Source organism: Gopherus evgoodei, chromosome 4 (assembly GCF_007399415.2).
Source record: "Gopherus evgoodei ecotype Sinaloan lineage chromosome 4, rGopEvg1_v1.p, whole genome shotgun sequence".
NCBI classification, from domain to species: domain Eukaryota; kingdom Metazoa; phylum Chordata; order Testudines; family Testudinidae; genus Gopherus; species Gopherus evgoodei.
In genome coordinates, this window is record NC_044325.1 from 95432565 (window position 1) to 95458928 (window position 26364).

The following is a 26364-nucleotide window of genomic DNA, read 5'->3' on the forward strand; positions in this document are numbered from 1 at the left end:
AGAGTTGGAAATATTAGTTCAATAAAATTTTCTGCAGATACAGGTAATATCAAAGGGATAATAAATGTCCACTTACCCCAGATTTTTGAAGTCATTGCAAACTGAGGGTGTTTAGCACCATGCAGGGTTGAGCGTCCACACTAACAGGCTTTGTTTATATGTCTTAGTGGGTTTTTTATAGAGGTCATTTACTGGGTCATTTAAATGCACTTTAAACTTACAAGTCTTGCACAATAACTGTAACACTAGAAGAATTGCTTTGTGTTGCTGTTTAACCAACTATATTTCCATTCATATACATAAGTATATCTATAACACAATTCACCCTATTGAAAGACAATTGTACCTCCTCCAGTGACACGCAGAGAACCTGTCAATGTTAAAAACAAGAACTCTTCAATATGTATTTACTTATTCTTTTAACTTAAGCTTTTCCATTTTATTTAAAACACAGTAGTTTTTCTTTAGAATAATTTGAACTGTTATGTTATAATTTATTTCTTTTTTTAATTTTTTGTAAGCCTGACCGAATTTAATGAGTCCATGTTGAGCACTCGGAAAATGACTACTTTCCCCCAGTGCCACATGGTGAGTGCATAGGTCTAGTTTGTCACCTTATTTTCTTTTAATACTTTTTGTGGGACAATGAACAAAAATAACTAAAGTATTTTTAAAGAGACAAGGTGGGTGAGAGAGTATATTTTACTGGACCAACTTCGTTTTTAACAGTTAACCAAAATTACACAGTCCATGTAAATTAAAAGGATAGTTACATAACTCTCAAAATATGAAGGCTCTCATTTAAGTTAATGGCAGTATTCCTGTCGATGAGAGGAGAATGAGGCCATAAAACAGCAAAGGTTAATCTGTGAAGATCAATAATTTACAGTGTGAATGTGGACTCCTGGTGTCTGCAGACCATGACTAAGATTTCCAAAGGGGTCCGCATTTCCATTTGAAAATTTTTAGGGGTCCACAAATAAAAAAAGGTTGAAAATCACTGATGTAGATTCTTAGCCACGCCCATCACCATAGTAGCTGAGCACCTCCATTTAGCCTGTTTTATTGTAGCCTGAATATTCTGTGCCATAGTTTGCATGGAAATTACTTTTATATGGTGATAATGAAAGATAAGCAATCAAATAATAATGTAAATTTCTATTAGATACTATCATAGGAATGCCCAGTTCAACCTGTTTTAAATTGTGTTTGTGCGGGTATTTATGTGCTGTATATTAAATTTACTTGCTCTGCTAAAATGAAACTATTTTTAGTCACATTTTAAAAATAGATTTATGATGTAATTATATGGTCCCTGGAGGTGCACATAATTGAATGATATGGTGCCTTCTTGTATTTCCATTTAGCAAGAGAATTGCTTAGCTTTATTTTGTGGTCCTCTGTCTGCTGGACTGGATACCTTATGAGGCACTGTGTAATTCAGTTATAAATACCTTTAGGAGACTTATAATTAAATAGCACATAGATTTTATTTTCCCTTCTTTGTATATTTTTACGGCAAAACTTAATATTCTGCATCTTAAATTATTAAATTAAACATTATTGCTACATTTAAAAAAAAGACAGGATTTTAGTATCTTGGACAACTTTAAAGGGAATATCTATTAGGCTACTAGACTGATAGGGGGACAATTCATGTTTTGGTGTTAACTGTTAATTGGTCATGAGATTTGGAGCCTGGACCATATACACTTAGAATTGACTGGTGCATCAGTGAAGACATCTTTTGAAATCCTAGATCCATTGAAGTCAGTAGTTTTGCCATTGACTTGATTAGAGGCAGGATTTCTCCCCCAGCTTTGATGATGATAGTCTTTTATGTTGATGATCATTATGCAAGAGATTTCCACACAGGCACCTCTGGATCTTAGTGCTACAGAAAGTGTCAAAACTCTTCTTCTGAATTTATCTTTGGGAGAGGAAAAGATATAAGGCCTGATGCAAACCCCTCTTGAAGTAAATATCCATTTACTTCGGTGGGTATTGGATCAGACTCATAAAGCCTTACATCTTTTGGTTGCTGGTTTGAATCCAGGCTGGGCTGGTGGTGACTTAATTGTTACCATACAATGGCTGTTTAGCCAACGTGAAACAAATCTTCTCTCAGTTCATTTCCCAGTGGACAAGTGTCCACATCACAGAAGGCACCCCTAAAGTTTTCATTAATTGGTCCCTTTGTTGGCAGTTGTGGCAGAAAGGCTAGGACTGAATGACAACAGACACTCCAGGTCAAGGGTGAGGTATCTTGGCAGAGCCTTGTGGGGACACACTTAACTCTCACTGCATATGCTGTAACCATTGTGTGGAAAATATATATTTCCAGGACTGTCAGTCTGGTACTAAATTCATTCTGATTTAAAAAAAAAACAAAAAACGGGGGGGAGCGGAGGACTGTAACCACTAATAGATCACTTTTAAATGCTGTGGTGTATGGTAATTCAAACAGCAAAAGTCAGACTAAAGTACTTTGTACTTATTCTTCAATATCCTTTTATGCTTGATTCTTGTACCCTGTTTACTCTGAATACTATTAATCTGAAATTTATTTTTTGTAAAATGTGTGATTAGAAATTAAACAGAATTATACCAGTCTACCTTTCTTTTAAAATTAGAAAAAAATGTTATTGAGGTTATAGCAGCTGTCTCATAATATGTCTTGAAAGGCTAAGATGATCTCTGCATGCTACAGGCAGGTTAGCATGAGCCTGCCAATACTTTTCTCTAATTGGGGCCTCTTACAACTTTTCTTTCATGTCCTATTACCTATCTTAGCCTACAGATAATGTCATTTGTAGCTGTTAGCTAGTGGAGAGTATACAAAGTCTGCTTCCCTGAAAACATTTTCAAACATAATGCTGCTGAAATTTAGACACTATAAATGTAGCTTGCATTTTTATCTGTTTTTTTGTTGAGAAGACCTGCAGTACTATTTTATTTGTAGTTATTTGTGAACTTGTCTATAGTACCATATTTTTATTTTATTTGTATTACTGTAGTGCCTAGGAGCCCTAGTCATGGACCAAGACCCCATTCTGCTACCTTAGTTGTGTCACTATAGTCGCTGTCGGGTTATAGTAATGATATATTACAATTTTTATACCAAAATACAGATCAAGGAAAATGATAAAGGGAATGAAGTGTTGACCAAAGAAAACATGCTTAGCATGAGAGAATTGTTCTAACTCTGAACGTTTAACAGTGACTTGATATTGTGGGGCTTTATGTTAAGCATTGTGTTTCTGTGTTTTATATAACTCAGGTGTTTTGATTATGTGACATCTTTGTGCCAATATGAGGAAGTGCCGTTATCAGAAAGATATTATGAAATTTATTATTAAGAGTACTTTAATATTTGCAACTGGGAATATGATTACTGAATATATTATAAACTAAATTTATATAATAAAACTGTATTTTAATAGGAAAAGTTTTACTGGAGTTGATGAAATATTCATGATAGCATATGTGAATTTAAAATTCTAGATCTATAGTGCCTTCGTCAACTTAAGGCATTAATTACATTTTTTTAATAGACATTTTTCTCCAGGACCTCTCAAAACTCCCCAGCAATTGCAAAAATGGAACTGCTTGCTTTTTTTCACACATATATAAAGATGGGTGACCATATTTTACTCAACCCTATTGGCTTCTGTTGTGATATCTTCTTGAAAATAGGCCACCGTAGGCAGGGAAGGACATGTCTGTCTCTTGGTTTAATCCAAATTTATTTTCACTGGATTGTAATAAACATGAAAGAATGCGAGTAGAACCCAAACACTAAATAGGGGTATTTGGTTTTGTTTGTTTGTTTTTTTAAAGTTAGCATTGACCTAAGTACTCCCATTCCAAATAATCTTCTCTCACACATCGTGCCCTGGGATGTTTGGCTTCCCCTCTGTTCCTGCTGCTTCCAACTCTTCCCTTCTCCTCTTCCCACTCTTTCTCCTCTTTGGAAAAGCAATGCATCTGACTTTTCTCTTGTGCCCTTCCATGTTGTGATCATCTACTGTCCAGCTAGCTCGTGGCTTTCTCTCTTCCTTTCTTTAGTCTCCCATGCTCATCTGTGGTGACTTTCACTTCTGTGTTGATGACCCGTCCACTTCCTTTGCTGCACATTTCCTCACCCTCACCTCTTCATTTGACCACCAGCCCTGAATTCTTCATATAGAGATGGTAGTTGAATTTGTGTTTATGAATTAGATTACCCAGAGATAATTTGTAGAGGAAGAAAAGAAGGTGACCAAGAACAGAGCCCTGTGCAACCTCCACAGAAAGTTGCTGTGAGGTGGGTGGGAGGGGGATGAGGAGAATCTCCGAAGAGCATTGAAGTAATGATTAGGCACGTAGAAGGAGAACCAGGAGAGAGCATGGTTGGTGGTGCTGACAGGTCAAAAAGGATGAGGATAGACTTGTTATGAGCTTTGGCTAGGAAGAGGTCATTAGAGACTTTGATGAGAGAGGTTACAGTGAAGTGCAAGGCTGGGAAGACCAGATTGGAGAGAGTCTAGGAGGGAATTATGGGAGAACTGCAGAAGGCAATTGTAAATTGAACATTTAGTGAGTTTAGAGATGAAAGGGAGAAGGAAGGAGGCTGATGGTTGGAGAGGCAAGTGGTGTTAAGCGTGGGGGGTTTTAAGATGGGAAAAACTAAAAAAAAAAACTTGACAACAGTTAGGCTACTGGTGTGCTGAGACCACTGCCTGTCATGCTGATCAGTATTGTCCCTTTGTTTCCTTGTACTTCTCCATCTGTCTATATCCGTCTGTTACTTTTTGTTTTGTACTTAAATTGGAAGCTCTTTGGAACAGGGACGTCTTTTTGTTCTGTTTGAACTGTGCCTAGTACAATGGGGTCCCAGTCCATAAGTAGGACTTCTAGGCACTATGGTAATCAAATATGGAGTGCTCCTAAAATCGCACCTCCACTTGCTGTGTATAAAATAAATAAAGTACTGCAGGATTACAAATGTTGGTTTTTATTGGATTTCCTTTTGTGTACTCTTACCTGGTGGAAAATCCCAGTGATAATTAACATAACACCTCTACAAAGGGTTGATTTGACCCTAGCTATCATTCAGTATATAGTTTTGCAGAAATGACAGATATTTAGAGATGTTTGAGTTAATTTTATGAACTCTAAAATTTGAAAATAAAAATCTTAAGTTTCTCTTTAAAAGTAATATTTTTAACTAAATAGTGTTTATGCATTGTTTTAAAAAAACCCTATTTTTTGTCCAGTACGGGAAATTTTGTGTTTGAAAATGAAACTAATCATTATTGAAGGGTTGACTTTATAGCTGGTTTACAACAAAAAATGGTTTCATAGCTTGTTACAGCAAAACCTTAAAGGGGTTAGATCTACCTGTCGGTGAAATATGTATTAATCTCATAAGATTTTCATTGCTTCAGATTTGATCTCTGCTTTTATCATCAACAAAATCTTAGTTTTTGTGGCTGTAAACTCAAGATCTTAAATGGGACAGATCCAGTTAACTATATAGGTAATGCCCTATTTTAATAAAGATTATGAAGGCCCTTTACTGCAGAAAGAATGAACCTGAAATAGCTAAATAATCAACCACCCGTCTCAAGCACAGATATACTCTCTCTACTCCTAGGGGGAATTCTGCACCAAAAAATGAAAAAAAATATGCATAGGATTTTAAAATTCTACACATTTTATTTGTCAAAATAACATACACTATCACACCAGTTTCAATTTTTTTGGCAGTTTATTTCAAAATATCTGTCAAGCATGTCTGTGACAATACAGACTACAAAAAAGATTCAGGAAATATTTTTTACAAATAGATTCCTTACTAGGCATATTAATACAGAGCTTTGAGTAATAATTCATTTAAACTACAATACAGAAACTTATTTCTGTCAGTCCTCAGAAGCAGTGCAAAGGCTTGGGAGAGCCAAGGGTAATGGAGGAGCTGAGAGAGGGGGAAGTAACTGATGAGAAGGAGCCTGGGAGTGAACCTAGAGGGTTGTTTAGGTGGAAGAAGTATGGAACAAGGTTTTTTTTTGTTTTTGTTTTTTTTATTTTTTTGGAGTGGAGGAAAAGATTGTTAGGGAGGTGGGGACCATGTAGGCCCTGGCTGCCCCTAGCCTCTCCCATTCAGTCAGGCACATCTGTCCCTGTCCCCATGTGTCCCTGCACCTCCACTCAGCCACTCCCACCCACCCTCCACCTCTGTGTCCCTACACCCCCACTAAGTCACCTCCCATCGCAATTTGGCCCTGCACCCCCACTCCCATTCAGCCCCCACCAGCCCTTCTGAGTCTGTCTGTCTGTGACCCCTCACCAGCCCTTTGTGTCCCGCTCTGACTGTCTACCCCATATTCTGTGCTTCTTCACCTGTCCCCACAGGCAGGGTGCTATGAGAAATGCAGCCTTGCCTCCTCCCTATCAGCTGCAGATATGCTGTGGCTGGTGAGGCTGCTGCCTCTGTTCTGGCACCACAGCAACCCCTGGTGGGGAAAAGGTGTAGCATCTCTCTAGGAGAATTTATTTTCTGCAGAGGGAAAAAACTGCTAGGGACATGAATTCTGCATGTTGAAATAAAGCAGACTTGTCAAGGATTCTTTATCTTGCATGATACACATTTCACCTATGACTCTTGCTACATTTAGAATTATTATCGTTATTTAGGTTCAGACCCTGGAAACATCTATGCAAATGGGTAACTCAGTGTGTATAAGTAGTTACATGGTACACTTAGACCCTAATTCGTAAAAGTGCATGTGTAACTTCAAGCATAGTAGCCGTATTGAAGAATGGGAGCTATTCTTACGCTTAAAGTTGAACACACAATTAAGTACCTTATTGAACTATGTTCTTAATTACCAGTTTAAAACAGTTGGGACTGCAAGGTGAAGTTCTGGATTACTTCAGTAGAGTGAAAATCTGAACTAATAATCTGATTTGCAAATTTAGCGTTCAATTCTCATACTTAGAATAAGAAATAATGGGCAAATTATTTGTTTTTTAATGGTAATGTCACAGCCCTAAGGTCTTTTTCCAACATGGTGTCTGTATGGCCAATTGCCGGTCATCTAAAGGTCACACTGGTACTGTGTGCAACACCGTGGTGCGGTGTGCAACATTAGAGTGCCATGTGCATTTTCCCGCTCTTTTTCCTGGTCACCTAGGGGTCAGGCTAGTGTCGTGTGCAGTCTCCTGCTCTTCTGCCTGGTAATCCAGGGGTCAGGTTAGTGCTGTGTGCATAACACCAGCGTGCCGTGGGCAAAGGGATCCAATCTGACCAATCATAGTTCAGTTCAAACGGTCAGACTGGGGTTGTGTGCAAAACCATGCTACTGTGCTGGGTGCAGCTTTTAGCAGCTTCTAGTGTGCCGTATGCAAAGTCTATCTCCGTAGGGGGCAACAGCTCGGAACCTGGAGGGCGTAGGAGCTAGGGACCAATCAGATCCTGACAAGTGTAAAAAGAGCCTTTGAATAAAACCATGCCTTGTGCCAGGATCTGCAGGAGTATCCATGTACTGACTGAAGGACCTGATCAACCCTTTGGCCAGGGGTCTCCTCCGGATATAGCCGGCTCGGGACGTGTCATTTTATTGCTTTTTCCACGTTATCTTCTACGGATTCGGTATGCTTCTGGTGTCTGTTCTGCTGGTCAGCTGCACCTGGAATACAGTACTTGCTTTCTAATCTTTCTTTCTGTGCTTTGCTTAGTCTCTTCTCTTTCCCCCTCTCTTATGTGGTACAGAATTGCATATATTGTTTTCTGATGTACATTTGTGTATATATGGTATATAAGAGCTGAGTTGTTGTAATAACTGCTATTGAAGTTGATTGGTGTATTTGATAATAGTATTTGGTCAGTGTGCACACAGTTGTTTTATTTGGTATATGCGTTTACCTGGTTTTACAGAGCAGTTAATTTTGAAGCATTTGGTTCCTTGTTGATAAATGTAAATAGATTGCTTCAGGTTGTGTAAAGGTTTCGTGTTTCAATAGTACTGTCAGTTGGTAAACGTGCTCCTCCCCAGCCCAAGTTGTGATTTTCTCCCTGTTAATAAACGGCCATGTGGTGTTTTAAAGTTTACATTTGTCCAGTGTTAATTTTCCTCTCTCAATTAAAACATTCACCGAACCTGTATTAGGGTCGGACAGGTAATAGCTATATGTGATGAAGCCCTAAATACACAACCATCTAATTTTTTAAATTTTGTTACTGTAATGTCACCAAAAGATAAAAATATGGTTTAGTGTTGCTGCTTGTATCTTTACCGTTTAATTTGTAAAGCTTAATTATGAGTTTTACTAAACTTTAAAAATAAAAATTGAAAAGGTTAATAATATTTGTCTGCAGTGGTTATCGTTGAAACAGTTAAAGCTTTTTATGGAAAAAAATTATAAAGCCATGTAGTTCATTCTTCTATTACTGCAGGACTGTTCTCTGAAGTAAATTTTCCTTTGCTTGTTCAGTTTTGGATGACATACTGAAAGCTTGGCTGGAAAAAGCACTAGAAAATATATTGAGAGTAAAATTTATACACACAGATTTAATTTTACTCCATGAAAGTAATTAAAGTCAAAATGATCATCTCATCCGGGTGGGGAAAAAACAGGTTTGTTTTTTTAAAGTCCATATTTTTTAAATGTATGACTTTTTAAATTTAAATTGAGTTTTAAAAAAAACTAACCTGTTTAAAATTAAATTTTAATTTATAACACTCTGTGTTAAGGCCTAAGTTTTTTACATTCTATTAAAGTCAATTAAATAAAAAAGTGCCAAATTAATGAGTCATCAAACTTCAAGTAATGAGTTTAAAATCTGCTTTTTGTCTGCAGAATCAGGGGGGAGAGCATCTATAACTTTTGAGGTCAATCTTTATAAATAAAGCAAGATGTCATGTACTGCTTAGCTATATCATTTTCAGTTTGTATAATGGAATGAATGTAGGTATTTACTTTTTTTTCCAAATGTCTATTTTCAGTTTCTTTTGTGCAGAAAAGATTTTTCCTTAATTACTTTTGGTTTCAGCTTAGCAGAAGTACTTTGTTTCACTTTGCCAATCTATTCATCAGTGTCAGCTAGCATTTTTCAGAGTATAGCTTCTATTGTAGATTTCAACAGTTGGGAAATGGAGGGAGAAAATCTAGTAGTTTCATTCCACTAATAAAAAAATTAAAAATGCTGGATTGCATATTTTTAATCAGATTCCAGTTTCCCTTCAAAAGCAGTTTGATTTAAATCGTGAGCAAAAAGTTGATCATCTTGTAAATAAGAAATACATCATTCACCATTTCCTAACATAGTAAAAACAAATGTAATAATTAAGAACCTGAGTAAGTGTAGATTGAACTATATAGTTGCTTAAATAAATATGCACAATTATAGTGCTTTCAACTGGTTCACGAGAAGTACCAAATGTAGTGTAAAGCCTATACTTAGTTGTAAAAAATCAAATCGATATGTTTTAATATTTATACCAACCAGTGAGAATTAACCTTTCTTTGGGAAAATAAGTAAGTATAAATGGAAAATAAGATTTACTGGTAAATTAATTATTTAAATCAAGATTTTTTTTCTGCTAATACAAATAATAATTAAAATCCTGTGATTTAAATCACTTGACCCTGTTAGCATTTGTAAAACTGGCATTTGTGTATGTCTAGGGCAGGGATAGGCAACCTATGGCACATGTGCCAAAGGCGGCATGTGAGCTGATTTTCAATGGCACTCACTCCCTGGGTCCTGACCACCGGTCTAGGGGGCTCTGCATTTTAATTTAATTTTAAATGAAGCTGCTTAAACATTTTAAAAACCTTATTTACTTTATATACAACAATAGTTTAGTTATATATTATAGACTTATAGAAAGAGCCCTTCTAAAAACGTTAAAATGTATTACCGGCATGCGAAATCTTAACTTAGAGTGAATAAATGAAGATTCGGCACACCAGTTCCAACAGGTTGCCGACCCCTGGTCTATGTCTACACTACAGTTAAAAACACATGGCTGTCCAGTGCTAGATGACTCGGGATCAGGGGCTTTTTAATTGCAGTGTAGACATCTCTGCTTGGACTACAGTCTGAGCTCTGGGATTCTCCCACTGTGCAGGACCATAGATCTTAGGCTGCAGCCCAGGCCACGATGTCTATACTGCAAGCCACCCATGGGGTTTTAATTGCAGTGTAGCCATAGCTTTAAAGCTCTTAAAGACCACTGGTATGGTCACCTGGGTTATAGTAGTATAGTGGTTGAACTGGTGATCTCTGTTAGCTTCCTAAATAGCCCAGATTGTAACTTGGCAGCTCTCAAAGTGCAGAAGGAGCTGAACTCTATGGAAAATGAGGCAGGGAAAATGTACTATATTATGGTTTAATACGTTCTGGGTCCTGCATAACCTATAATAGGTTATGCTAGTTTATAGCGTATGTTATTTAATACTGGTTGACTTGGTTGATTCTTGCAAATGTGCAAAAGGAGCTGGAAATGTCCCATGGACAACCCAGGAATACACTTTTATGTTTGCAGATCTGGCTTGTGATGTGTGGCTGTATTTGAAATATGTATTGGTACTGTTCACTTTTTGCACAGCACACAAGCTGCAGGAACATATGGCCTCTCTCTATATATAATCACACAAACTATATTGGGCACAACACTAGTAAATATACTATAACATGGGAATGCTGGACTGGATGACAGGCACTTTGCAGATGAAAAGTGCTCTAGATGCTAAAAATTTATTGCTTTAATTGTTTATTCTCTTTGTATGTTTCTCTGCAATGTGGCCTACACTAAACATTTAGAAATCATGAGTCAGTCCCCCAAAATCTTGAAAGAGAGACTTAAAAGTGAGATTTTGAGAATTCATATGTTTTGAATCTTTAATTTGCCTTCTGTTCTTTAGAGTTCCCATTTTATGAATTTCTTCACAACCATGAGGGCTGGAAATGTGCCTTTTGAAGAAAAAATGAAAAATGAAATTTTCAGTAACTGAATTCAGGAGCCAGGGCTTTAAGAAATGTGCTAAATACAAGACTTACAATAAAATCATGAGAGTGGGCAACTCTGTATGCATGTGTCTGAAAGATCAGTAGGAGTAAAGTCATTTGTTGTTTACTTTATTTAGATTTACCATTAAAAAAAGAGAGTACATACAAAGCTTTGAGTACCTGGACAATAATTAAACTTGCAATAACTGCCTAGTAACATAAATGCCAGCTAACTCCAGCTACCCTCAACAGTGAAAAGGAAGTAATAATTTACTTCAACCAGCTGACAATAAAAAGGAAAAATAAGCTCCACCAAAAGCTCTTCCCTCAGATTATACCCAGGAACTTACCCTTATCCTTCCCCCCCCAAATCCTATCATGGAGTGAAGTGTTAGTAAAATGTTCCTAAGTTTATAAAGACAACTAAGATTGTTATGTGTTGCATGTTTTTATTATATGCATACATTCTTGAATGACTTTTGCATGTTGCAGATCAATTTTACAGATATGTAGAAGACACAAGGACTGAGTATCCAATTCCTTAGTTCCATTGGGCAATTAAGCTTCTGTAAAATAGACATAACTCAGTTACTTGACAGGGTTTTTGTGAGAATTAATATTCCTAAAAAGTGTTGAGATGCATTGCTGAAAAGCACTAAAGTGTGTTTATTGTATTATAATGCAATATTATCAAAGGAGGAGGAGGATGAAAGTCCCAGGGAAGGAGAGCATCTAACTGGAGCAGAGGAAAACAATCCCATAGTTGGGACCATCCTTCCAGATGATGTTGTGGTAACCTCTCACACTGAGGTTACCTCTCTCGGGGAGGGAACTCCAGCTATTAGAAAGAGACAGGTATTAGTAATGGGCGATTCAGTCATTAGAAACATAGATAGCTGGGTTTGCGATGACTGGGAACACTGCATGGTGACTTGCCTGTCTGATGTGAAGGTTGTGGATCTCTTTGAGACATCTAGATAGACTTATGTTTAGTGCTGTGGAGGAGCCAGTGATTATGGTATGCATAGGTACCAATGACATAGGGAAGGATGGGAGAGAGGTCCTGGAGGCCAAATTTAGGCTGCTAGATAAGATATTGAAGTCCAGGACCTCCATGGTAACGTTCCCTGAGATGCTCCCTGTTCCACGCACAGGGCCAGTTAGGTAGAACTGCAGAGTCTCAATGCGTGGATGAGACGATGGTGTAGGGAGGGAGGGGTTTAGATTTATTAGGAACTGTGGAAACTTTTGGGAAAGGGGGAGCCTATACAGGAAGTAGGGGCTCCACCTAAACCAGAATGGAACCAGATTGCTGGCTCTTAACATTAAAAAGGTCGTAGAGCAGTTTTTAAACTAAGGGCTGGGGGAAAGTCGACAGGTGCAGAGGAGCACATAGTTCGGACATCCCTTAGAGGAGGATCTATTCATAGAGAATCTCTATGTCCTAGTGAGGACAAGAGGATAGAAAATGATAAAATACAGGCAGAGTCTGATCAAATACAGTCAAATATAAGAGTCCGATTGCTTACATTGTGTAATGGCAGACAGCTAAAAGGAGACAAGTTTTTAAAGTGCTTATATACCAGTACTAGAAGTCTAAATAATAAAATGGGTGAACTAGAGTGCCTCATATTAAATGAGGATATTGATATAATAGGCATTACAGAAACTTGGTGGAATGAGGGTAATCAATGGAATACAGTAATACCAGGGTACAAAATATATCAGAAGGACAAAACAGGTCATGCTGATGGGGGAGTGGCATATGTAAAAGAAAGCGTAGAATCAAATGAAGTAAAAATCATAAATGAATCAAACTATACCATAGAATCTCCATGGATAGAAATTCCATGCTCTAATAATAAGAATATAGCACTAGGAATATATTACCGACTGCTTGACCAGGATGTGATAGTGACTGGGAAATGCGCAGGGAGATTATTGAGTTTTATATTTTAATAGCCTCTGTAATAATAATGGGGGATTTCAGTTATCCCCATATTGACTGGGTACATGTCAACTAAGGACAGGATGCATAGATAAAGTTTCTTGACACCTTAATGACTACTTCTTGGAGCAGCTGGTCCTGGAACCCACCAGAGGAGAGGCAATTCTTGACTTAGTCCTAAGTGGAGCATGGGATCTGGTCCAAGAGGTGAATATAGCTGGACCGCTTGGTAATAGTGACCATAATATTATTAAATTTAATATCCCTGTGGCAGGAAAAACACCACAGTGGCCCAACACTGTAGCATTTAATTTCAAAAAGGGGAACTACACAAAAATGAGGAGGTTAGTTAAGCAAAAATTAAAGGATACAGTGCCAAAAGTGAAATCTCTGCAAGTTGCGTGCAAACTTTTTAAAGAGACCATAATAGAGGCTCAACTTAAATATATACCCCAAATTAAAAAACATAGTAAGAGAACTAAAAAATAGCCACCATGGCTAAACAACAAAGTAAAAGAATCAGTGAGAGGCAAAAAGGCATCTTTTAAAAAGTGGAAGTTAAATCCTAGTGAGGAAAATAGAAAGGAGCATAAACACTGGCAAATGAAGTATAAAAATACAATTAGGAAGGCCAAAAAAGAATTTGAGGAACAGTTAACCAAAGACTCAAAAAGTAATAGCAATTTTTTTTTTAAGGACATCAGAAGCAGGAAACCTGCTAAAGAGCCAGTGGGGCCACTGGATGATCGAGGTGCTAAAGGAGCACTCAAGGATGATAAGGCCATTGCGGAGAAACTAAATGAATTCTTTGCATCGGTCTTCATGGCCGAGGATGTGAGGGAGATTCCCAAACCTGAGCCATTCTTTTTAGGTAGCAGATATGAGGAACTGTCCCAGATTGAGATATCATTAGAGGATGTTTTGGAACAAATTGATAAATTAAACAGCAATAATTTACCAAGACCAGATGGTATTCACCCAAGAGTTCTGAAGGAACTCAGATATGAAATTGCAGAATTACTAATTGTGGTTTGTAAATCACCTTCTGTACCAGATGACTGGAGGATAGCTAATGTGACGTCAATTTTTAAAAAGGGCTCCTGAGGTGATCCAGGCAATTACAGGCCGGTAAGCCCGACTTCTGTACTGAACAAACTGGTTGAAACTATGATAAAGAACAGACATATAGATGAACATAATTTGTTTAGGAAGAGTCAACATGGTTTTTGTAAAAGAAAATCATGCCTCACCAATCTACTAGAATTCTTTGAGGGGATCAACAAGCATTTGGACCAAGGGGATCCAGTGGATATAGTGTGCTTAGATTTTCAGGAAGCCTTTGACAAGGTCCCTCACCAAAAGCTCTTATGCAAAGTAAGCTGACACAGGATAAGAGGGAAGGTGCTCTCATGGATTGGTAACTGGTTAAAAGAGGAAACAAAGGGTAGTCAAAGGGTAAATGGTCAGTTTTCAGAATGGAGAGAAGTAAATAGTCGTGTCCCCCCAGGGGTCTGTTCTGGGACCAGTCCTATTCATCATATTCATAAATGATCTGGAAAAAGGGGTAAACAGTGAGGTGGCAAAATTTGCAGATGATACAAAATTACTGAAGATAGTTAAGACCCAGGCAGACTGCGAAGAGCTACAAAAGGGTCTCTCAAAGCTGGGTGACTGGGCAACAAAATAGCAGATGAAATTTAATGTTGATAAATGCAAAGCAATGCACATTGAAAAGCATAATCCAAACTATACATATAAAATGATGGGGTCTAAATTAGTTGTTACCACTCAAGAAAGAGATCTTAGTGTTGTGGCTATTATCTTTGGGAAATCATGGGAGACGGTGGAGATTCCAGAAGACTGGAAGGGGGCAAATATAGTGCCCATCTATAAAAAGGGAAATAAAAACAACCCAGGAAACTACAGACCAGTTAGTTTAACTTCTGTGCCAGGGAAGATAATGGAGCAAGTAATTAAAGAAATCATCTGCAAACACTTGGAAGGTGGTAAGGTGATAGGGAATAGCCAGCATGGATTTGTAAAGAACAAATCGTGTCAAACTAATCTGATAGCATTCTTTGATAGGATAACGAGCCTTGTGGATAAGGGAGAAGCGGTGGATGTGATATACCTAGACTTTAGTAAGGCATTTGATACGGTCTCGCATGATATTCTTATAGATAAACTAGGAAAGTACAATTTAGATGGGGCTACTATAAGGTGGGTGCATAACTGGCTGGATAACCGTACTCAGAGAGTAGTTATAAATGGCTCCCAATCCTGCTGGAAAGGTATAACAAGTGGGGTTCCGCAGGGGTCTGTTTTGGGACCTGTTCTGTTCAATATCTTCATCAACGATTTAGATGTTGGCATAGAAAGTACGCTTATTAAGTTTGCGGACGATATCAAACTGGGAGGGATTGCAACTGCTTTGGAGGACAGGGTTAAAATTCAAAATGATCTGGACAAATTGGAGAAATGGTCTGAGGTAAACAGGATGAAGTTCAATAAAGATAAATGCAAAGTGCTCCACCTAGGAAGGAACAATCAGTTTCACACATACAGAATGGGAAGAGACTGTCTAGGAAGGAGTATGGCAGAAAGAGATCTAGCGGCCATAGTAGACCACAAGCTTAATATGAGTCAACAATATGATACTGTTGCAAAAAAAGCAAACGTGATTCTGGGATGCATTAACAGGTGTGTTGTAAACAAGACATGAGAAGTCATTCTTTCGCTACTCTGCACTGGTTAGGCCTCAACTGGAGTATTGTGTCCAGTTCTGGGCACCGCATTTCAAGAAAGATGTGGAGAAATTGGAGAGGGTCCAGAGAAGAGCAACAAGAATGATTAAAGGTCTTGAGAACATGACCTATGAAGGAAGGCTGAAGGAATTGGGTTTGTTTAGTTTGGAAAAGAGAAGACTGAGAGGGGACATGATAGCAGTTTTCAGGTATCTAAAAGGGTGTCATCAGGAGGACGGAGAAAACTTGTTCACCTTAGCCTCCAATGATAGAACAAGAAGCAATGGGCTTAAACTGCAGCAAGGGAGATTTAGGTTGGACATTAGGAAAAAGTTCCTAAGTGTCAGGGTAGTTAAACACTGGAATAGATTGCCTAGGGAAGTTGTGGAATCTCCATCTCTGGAGGTATTTAAGAGTAGGTTAGATAAATGTCTATTAGGGATGGTCTAGACAGTATTTGGTCCTGCCATGAGGGCAGGGGACTGGACTCGACAACCTCTCGAGGTCCCTTCCAGTCCTAGAGTCTATGAGTCTATAGTTCTCTGAAAACATCCACTCAATGTGCAGCGGCAGTCAAAAAAGCTAACAGAACGCTAGGAATAATTAAGAAAGGGATAGATAATAGGACAAAAAATATCATGTTGCCTCTATATAAATCCATGGTACTCTCACATCTTGAATACTGTGTGGAGATGTGTTCGCTATATCTCAGAAAAAGATATATTGGAATTGGAAAATGATTAGGGTATGGAACAGCTGCCATATGAGGAGAGACTAATAAGACTGAGACTTTTCAGCTTGGAAAAGAGACTGCTAAGGGGAGATATGACTGAGGTCTATAAAATCATGACTAGGGTAGAGAGAGTAGATAAGGAAGTGTTGTTTACTACTTCTCATAACACAAGAACTAGGGGTCACCAAATGAAATTAATAGGCAGCAGGTTTAAAACAAATAAAAGTAAGTATTTCTTCACACAACACACAGTCAACCTGTGGAACTCTTGCCAGAGGATGTTGTGAAGGCCAGGACCATAACAGGGTTCAAAAAAGAACTAGATAAATTCATGGAGAATAGGTCAATCAATGTCTATTAACCAGGATGGGCAGGAAGGTATCGCTAGCCTTTGTTTGCCAGAAACTGGGAATGAGCAACAGGGGATGGATCACTTGATGATTACCTGTTCTGTTCATTCCCTTTGGAGCACCTGGCACTGGCCACTGTCAGAAGACAGGATACTGGGCTAGATGGACCTTTGGTCTGACCCGGTAGGGCTGTTCTTATGTTCTTAAATGTCAAAGAGTAGTTATCAATATTTCACTGTCAAACTGGGAGGGTGTATCTACTGTGGTGCCACCGGAATCAATCCTGCGTCTAGTACTAATCAGTATTTTCATTAATTACTTTAGATAGTGAAGTTAACGGTATGCTTCTAAAATGTGCAGATGACACCAAACTGGGAGGGGTTGCAAGCAATTTCAAGGATAGGATTAGAATTCACAATGATCTTGACAAATTGGAGAATTTTACCTGTCCCAGGTGAGTGGGTGAAAGTAAGCAAAAGATGATCCTTTGATCCTATTTTACGGTCTTTCACTCTATTCCTTTTAATCTTTTCTGCCTCCCTCATCAAATTAATGATAGCAAGAGACGTGAATATTTGAAGATATGTGAATTGCTACCTCCTGATCAGAATATCATTAAGTAATTTCAAGGACACTATCTTGATACCCAAAATATTTTCAAAAAGCAGAAAACAAAGAAATTGTGTGAAATCATGGTCACCCAGAAATTTTAAAAAATCTTTAATTCTGAGAAGAAACAACTAAATAACACAATAGAAAAAATGAAAGCAAGACTGCAGATCAATCATAAAAGTACAACTAATATTAGTCTGAAGTGGCAGCCAGGAATTTAAGAAAATATTGACCACAGAAAGATCTACTGATAAATCAGAAAAGCTTTAATAAATGTAATTACATATTTTTATTATGAGGTAGTATTTTGTCCAGCTTCCAATATTGAGGTATATGGCTCCTATTAATATAGTATCCAAAGTGCCTTCTAAGAAACATAGCCAAAATAAAAATCTATCGTTTTTTTCTGTGATAAATGAATCCCAGACCATTTAAAATCAAGCAGTAATATCTGGCTCCACTTTCTTTATCCAATGATTATCTAAAGGAGCATAGTTCACTACCTATATTTGAGAGAGAACCTAAGTACTGTAGGAAGCTGTCTTTCACAGGGAGTACTAAAAGAAAGTCAAAGAACATCCCGGATCTTGTAATTAAAAAAAAAAAAATCCATGATATGCAGCCGGTACTTGGCTACATTTCACAGAATCATAGAATATCAGGGTTGGAAGGGACCTCAGGAGGTCATCTAGTCCAATCCCTTGCTCAAAGCAGGACCAATCCCCAATTTGAATAATTCCACTCTCTCACATACACAAACTCTTCAACAAGCATTGAAAATACTTATTTCAAAATACGTAGGATGAGATACCAGTGAAATATCACCATTTTGGCAATCATTTGTAATAAAGTAACATACAAAGGAAGTAGCAGCTCTTTTCCAAATTTGAACCCCACTGCACAAGAGAAATTTCTGTTCCTCAAGATTTTTTTCCTAATTTTATTTCATACCCACACTTATCCTCCATGTACTCGTCAGCTGGATGTGTGTGACTGTTCTCAGGGGACCCAGAAAGTTATCTCCTGCCTCCAGCATGAGTCTTGTCCGTACTTTGCTGGGTGTCAGCTCCCCAGTATCACCAGCCCTTCAGCCACTCAAGCACTCTCCTCTGGGTTATGCCAGCCATGTCTTTGCTTGCAGGTTAACAGTAAATACATCCCAGTCCCTGATTCCTATTGAATCATTCCCCTGTGATATGTGGTCCCTGACACTGACTACTTACAAAAATCCCAGATCTTCTGCCCCCAAGGAAACAGTGTGCCCCAGATTATTCGTTTTACCTTAAAAGCCACACAGCATTTCTGAGCACTTATAATTAAACAAAAGTTGGTTTATTTTAGAGAGAATAAACTTTTAATTAGAAATAAGAGACTGGTGGAAACAAATGGTTAAAATACAAAACAAAATTTATAAAATGTGAACCTAGAGCTATGCTTATTAATAGTTACCTTTCCTATCTAATAAGGTAGGTCCCTCTCTCCTCCTGCCATCCCGAGTTCAGTCTGTTGCAGAGCTAGCTGGCTTCACAGGAACCAGGATCCCATTTTTCATGAGAACATCTCGCTCCTCAAGATGTCTCCTGAATGAAAAGATCCAGAGGACCTCTATCTTCTCTGTTATACTGAAAAGTGTTTTTGTTCCTGTTAATAGATAGGACAAACCCTTGTCTTGTTGAAATGTTTTTTTTTTGTTTTTGTTTGGTTTTTTTTGGTTACCTGTAAATGGTTTTCTTTGTTTGCAGGTGCCTCCTATGGCTTTCTATTGAAAGTCTTAATATTGTGCATGTCTAAACAACTGAGCTTTTTTGCATTGCATCCCTGGCTAAGTCCTACAAGCTACACCTCCCCCTCCCCAAACAGACCATCACCAAGACGCATTATTACCTGGTGACTAATCTATCTGTAAAGCATATTTTCAGTATAAATACACCATTCCTTAAATTTTACCAATACTTGCATCTCATAATGATTATGAATCTTGACAATTACAAGCTTTCTGTAAATACTTTACTTGTTATATGATATTTATCCATATAGTGTAAGACATTTTTGATATAGTGAGTTTGTCAGGTCTGAGGTGACCATTTGCAAAAAAACAGGGGACCCTTTGCTAAGGAGCCTCTGTGTTACAATATTTTACAGCACCACAAAAAAAAATCACTTTTTAACAGAAATATTATAAAACTGAAAGTAGTTCTGCATGTGCAACCATAGCATACATGACTGTATGTATGTGATTATATAAACCATACAAATAGCATGTATTAAGTTATCTAAATCTATATTGTAGAAAGTGGTGTTTGTTTGTAGAGATTAAGGGGTTTTTAAACAAGAGTGGATCATTTTATTATTCCTAATCAGATAGTGACAAGTTAAAAAAAAATTAGAATTATGTTCATTATCCAGCAAAGAATTATCAAAATATTCTGTTCGGACTCTCTTCTGCTGCTCTTGTGAACCATTTTCATTGGCTTTGTGGCTTTATTTTCTGGAATATCTACTTCTACCACTGTTATAATTATTTTAGGCCAGTTTGATGTGGTTGAAAGGATGGTCAGTTTACTTTCTTGATAAATTGTTTTCTCCCATTCATTTGTTGATGTACTCCTCAAAAACTGCAAATTTATTTTCTATCAGCCATGATTTCACTGTGAAGGAGTAGTAGAGGAACCAGTTTTGTTTGAGTCTTCAATATTCTCAGCAGGAGAGGAGCCAATTTTCTTAGCATTGTTGTGAGCAATCAGTTATTAATGACTGGTTTGCTTCCTCTCAGAAATCAGGATCTGCCCACATGGTCTTCAACAGACAGTTAAAGACAGCCTCTTGGCCAATAAAAAGGGTGGATATTCTGGGCAACAGGTTTTATAATGAATTGTGTTGAAAGCTTTTGTTCTAAGTATTTTCATGGAGCGATGCCATGAATTCAGATCACTGTTTAAATTTCATTGTACTGAGTGATATATTAGATGTGTGTATGTTCCTTGCATGTGGCTGGACCTATCTAGTACTTCCAAATGCTCCATTCATGTAAGTATAAATTTGATAGAAAATATATTCCAGAAGCACACACTTAGTCCAGAAGTAGTGAAGGCTAATGAGATATTTCAGTTGTGAAAGCTGTCATCATTTATGTGGCTTTTTTCCTTAAAGATTTATAACTAAACCATTAACATGGTTCCCTTGGGATTGAAACTTGGAATAGAAAATCTCCATCTATGAATACATTTGCACTGGTTTAAATTTACACAGCACTAAACATAAGATCTACCTCAAAGAGCTTACTGAACAGTCTAATATTTTACCATTTTTCAGGGGAAAAATTGATCTAATTATCCCTTTTCAATAATTATTTTCTGATTGTATAACTCAGACAGGTATGATATAAAAATATTACAGCAATCTACATTAGTCCATAATGTAATCTAACTACTTTAACATTTGCCATAGTTACCATATATACTCGTTCATAAACTAAATATTTTTGGTAAAAAAGTGACACATCAAAGAGTGGAGGTCAGCTTATAAACGGATCTACACCAAAATTTGATGATTTTAAACTCTATGGACTCATTGAATTGAATATCGAATACATTGTCGTTTTGCTTACCTGGAGCGTTCGCAGGCACGGAGCTCCTCAGCTCCCTGTGGCCACAGTTCGCTGTTCCCAGCCAATGGGAGCTGCGGGAAGTGGTGCCACTTCCCGCAGCTCCCGTTGGCTAGGAACAGCAAACTGCGGCCCCTGGGAGCTGAGGGGCTCTGTGCCTGTGAACACTCCGGGTAAGCAAAATGTCCAGGCCCGCTAATGGCTTACCCTAATGGACCAGAAGCCAAAGTTTGCCAACTCCTGAAATGTGGGATAGGCTTATGAAAGGGTCATACAGTTTTTGCTATTTTTACTTAACCATCCTGGGGGGTCGGCTTATAAACGAACGGGCTAATGAACGAGTATGTATGGTAATATGCATATAATGTGACCATTTCAATTAAAAGGTCATGAAGACAGTGCACATGATCAGCTGCTATCTTGAACAAATACTGTTAAGGCTGAAACACAGTTGGTCTTTGGCAAAGATTCATAGATAATCTGACTAAAGACAAAGACTAATAAATTACAATTACATGCTTTGTACGATGTGATGGTGTAAACCTTCACCCATCACCACCTGGTTTAAACATAGAATGTAATAGTAACTGTCCTTTTTCTTGTTGGTTTATATATCAGCATTCATGTTTTAAGTTTGAATTTGATCACTATATGTTACGGTAAAGATCTTCCAATTTGTATATCTAATGTTGAAAATTTTGGCCTCCATTTATTTTCTGGGGAAAAAAATAGCGTAACTTTGTTCTATTTTCGATTTTTACTAGGTCTATCAAGCATTTAAAAATATTAATTGCACTGTTAAACCATAATAGAGTAATATTTATTTAAATATTTTTAGATGTTTTCTACATTTTCAAATATATTGATTTCCATTACAACACAGAATACAAACATGTACAATGCTCACTTTATATTTATTTTTGATAAGTATTTGCACTGTAAAAAAACCAAAAGAATAGTATTTTTCAGTTCACCTAATACAGTGGCTGTCAAACTTTTTTACTGGTGACCCCTTTTATAGACTCATAGACTCTAGGACTGGAAGGGACCTTGAGAGGTCATCGAGTCCAGTCCCCTGCCCTCATGGCAGGACCAAATACTGTCTAGACCATCCCTAATAGACATTTAACTAACCTACTCTTAAATATCTCCAGAGATAGAGATTCCACAACTTCCCTAGGCAATCTATTCCAGTGTTTAACTACCCTGACACTTAGGAACTTTTTCCTAATGTCCAACCTAAATCTCCCTTGCTGCAGTTTAAGCCCATTGCTTCTTGTTCTATCATTGGAGGCTAAGGTGAACAAGTTTTCTCCCTCCTCCTGATGACACCCTTTTAGATACCTGAAAACTGCTATCATGTCCCCTCTGTCTTCTCTTTTTCAAACTAAACAAACCCAGTTCCTTCAGCCTTCCTTCATAGGTCATGTTCTCAAGACCTTTAATCATTCTTGTTGCTCTTCTCTGGACCCTCTCCAATTTCTCCACATCTTTCTTGAAATGCGGTGCCCAGAACTGGACACAATACTCCAGTTGAGGCCTAACCAGCGCAGAGTAAAGCGGAAGAATGACTTCTCATGTCTTGTTTACAACACACCTGTTAATGCATCCCAGAATCACGTTTGCTTTTTTTGCAACAGTATCACACTGTTGACTCATATTAAGCTTGTGGTCTACTATGACCGCTAGATCTCTTTCTGCCATACTCCTTCCTAGACAGTCTCTTCCCATTCTGTATGTGTGAAACTGATTGTTCCTTCCTAGGTGGAGCACTTTGCATTTATCTTTATTGAACTTCATCCTGTTTACCTCAGATCATTTCTCCAATTTGTCCAGATCATTTTGAATTTTGACCCTGTCCTCCAAAGCAGTTGCAATCCCTCCCAGTTTGGTATCGTCCGCAAACTTAATAAGCGTACTTTCTATGCCAACATCTAAATCGTTGATGAAGATATTGAACAGAGCCGGTCCCAAAACAGACCCCTGCGGAACCCCACTTGTTATACCTTTCCAGCAGGATTGGGAGCCATTAACAACTACTCTCTGAGTACGGTTATCCAGCCAGTTATGCACCCACCTTATAGTAGCCCCATCTAAATTGTACTTTCCTAGTTTATCTATAAGAATATCATGCGAGACTGTATCAAATGCCTTACTAAAGTCTAGGTATGTCACATCCACCGCTTCTCCCTTATCCACAAGGCTCGTTATCCTATCAAAGAACGCTATCAGATTAGTTTGACACGATTTGTTCTTTACAAATCCATGCTGGCTATTCCCTATCACCTTACCACCTTCCAAGTGTTTGCAGATGATTTCTTTAATTCCCTGCTCCATTATCTTCCTTGGCACAGAAGTTAAACTAACTGGTCTGTAGTTTCCTGGGTTGTTTTTATTTCCCTTTTTATAGATGGGCACTATATTTGCCCCCTTCCAGTCTTCTGGAATCTCCTCCGTCTCCCATGATTTCCCAAAGATAATAGCTAGAGGCTCAGATACCTCTTCTATTAACTCCTTGAGTATTCTAGGATGCATTTCATCAGGCCCTGGTGACTTGCAGGCATCTAACTTTTCTAAATGATTTTTTACTTGCTTTTTTTTTATTTTCTCTTCTAAACCTACCCTCTTCCCGTAAGCATTCACTATATTAGACATTCCTTCAGACTTCTCAGTGAAGACTGAAACAAAGAAGTCATTAAGCATCTCTGCCATTTCCAAGTCTCCCGTTACTGTTTCCCCCTCCTCACTGAGCAGTGGGCCTACCCGGTCATTGCAATCCTCTGAGTGCGACCGCCTTTATAAATTAAAAACACTTTTTAAATATATTTAACACTATTATAAATGCTGGCAAAGTGGCATTTGGGGTGGAGGTTGACAGCTTGCGACTCCCCATGTAATAACCTCGTGGCCCCCTGAGGGGTCCCGACCCCCAATTTGAGAACCCCTGACCTAATAAAAATATAGTGCAATCTCTTTATCATGAAAGTTGAACTTAAAAATGTAGAAGTTTATGTACAAAACCACTCCAAAAAATTTTGGAGCCTGCAAGTCTACTCAGTCCTACTTCTTGTTCAGCCAATCGCTCAGACAAAGAAGTTTGTTTACATTTGAAGGAGATAATGCTTCCCACTTCTTGTTTACAATGTCACCTGAATGTGAGAACAGGTGTTCTCATAGCATTGTTGTAGCCAGCGTCGCAAGATATTTACATGCCAGATGCACTAAAGATTCAAAGGTGCCTTCATATGTCAACCACCATTCCAGGAGACTTTTCCATGCTGATGATGGGTTCTACTTGATAACAATCCAAAGCAATGCAAACCAACACATGTTCATTTTCATTATCTGAGTCAGATGCCACCAGCAGAAGTTTGATTTTCTTTTTTGGTGGTTCGGGTTCTGTAGTTTCTGCATCTGATTGTTGGTCTTTTAAGACTTTTGAAAGCATGTTCCAGACCTTGTCGCGCTCAGATTTTGGAAGGCACTTCAGATTCTGAAATCTTGAGTCAAGTGCTGTAGCTATCTTTAGGAATCTCAGATTGGTACCTTCTTTGCATTTTGTGAAATCTGCAGTGAAAGTGTTCTTAAAACGAACAACTTGTGCTGGGTCGTCATCTGAGACTGCTAGAACATGAAATATATGGCAGAATGCAGGTAGAACAGAGCAGGGGACATACAATTCTCCTCCAAGGAGTTCAGTCACAAATTTAATTAACACTTTTTTTTTTAATGAGCGTCGGCATGGAAGCATGTCATCTGGAATGGTGATGGAAGCATGAAGGGGCATATGAATGTTTAGTATATCTGGCATGTAAATGCCTTGCAATGCTGGCTACAAAAGTGCCATGCAAATGCCTTTTCTCACTTTCTGGTGACATTGTAAATCAGATGATGGCAGCATTATCTCCTGTAAATGTAAACAAAGTTGTTTGAGCAATTGGCTGAACAAGAAGTAGGACTGAGTGAACTTGTAGGCTCTGAAGTTTTACATTGTTTTGTTTTTGAGTGTAACAAAAAAAAATCTACATTTGTAAGTTGCACTTTTAGGACAAAGAGATTGCACTACAGTACTTGTATGAGGTGAATTGAAAAATACGATTTCTTTTATTTATCATTTTTACAGTGCAAATATTTGTAATAAAAAATAATATCCTTTGATATCATTTACAACACAGAATACAATATATATGAAAATATAGAAAAACATCCAAAATATTTAATAAATTTCAATTGGTATTTCTGTTGTTTAACAGTGCAGTTAAAACTGATTAATCACAATTTTTTTGAGTTAATTGCATGAGTTAACACTGATTAATCAACATCCCTAATTTTTACTAAAAATACACATTTTATATGATAATCATGTATGGACTGCAACTATGCCTAGACTGTATTTTCAGCAAGCTTCAAGCCAGCCTCTAGTTCTAAATGTACAGCTAACTGCAAAGAAATGCACACATTGCACACAGCAAAATCCTGCATTTATGCACATTAGCTTCTTGAATTTATAGTTTAGGTGAACAGCCACTTTTGCAGGCACAATCAGTTATGTGTAGAAAAGTGAATGTGAATACAGTTGAGCTCAGAGATGGGGAACATTTTGCCCTTATGGTCCTTTCTCCCATTGTTGCATTGAAAAGCGGGGAGGAGGGATGTTATCGAGATAATTCACTTCAATACAAATGATAGATATGTGTATGAGTGGGCAGACTCTAGTAGCAATGTTCATTTTGAATTCTTAGCGTATGACTGTCTGTGAAGGAGGGGGAGGCAGTTGTTTTAAGCTCACATAATAACAGTATTCTCTTCTTCCAAAACAAACTATAATTGGAAATATTTGTTCAGAATTCCATTCTCTCTAATGCAGCGTTACTTGTGGTACTAGTCCTCCAGGTCTAAATATCTACAGTAGATTCAGGTAACCAAACTAATGTTAGTGTACAGCCGAACTTAATATTCCTGATATAGAGAAAATAAGTGAATATGGAATATTTTGAAATATAATGAATTAACAGCATTCTTATAGTGTTATATAACCTTTGTCCCATTCCCCAACCCCCCATCCTACCAATTCTTTCCTGTTGTTTTTCTTGTGTTGGTTTGATATGAACAATTAAAATATCAAAAAATAATATATTCCTTACAAATGAGAACTTATACAAAGAACAAAAAAGAGAATTCACTGAGCTATTTTTCAATAGACATTGGAACAAAAAAAGGAGAATGTGCTATTTAACATGAGAAAAACAGACATTTAAGTGTTTTTGTTTTATTTTTTGCCTTTATACATGATTTATCGTATAGCCTTGTCCTCAAATAACCATTTAACTAAAATGACACAATTTTATAGCCAGTGATCCATGACATTAAATAT

At 37.7% G+C, this 26364-nt stretch overlaps 1 protein-coding gene across 8 annotated transcripts in view; it reads left to right on the forward strand.

Moving 5' to 3' along the window:
• The window catches only part of DNAJC24 (DnaJ heat shock protein family (Hsp40) member C24), a 67373-nt gene that overhangs the window by 21535 nt on the left and 19474 nt on the right, over positions 1–26364 (forward strand). The gene's annotated exons all lie outside the window — the stretch shown is intronic.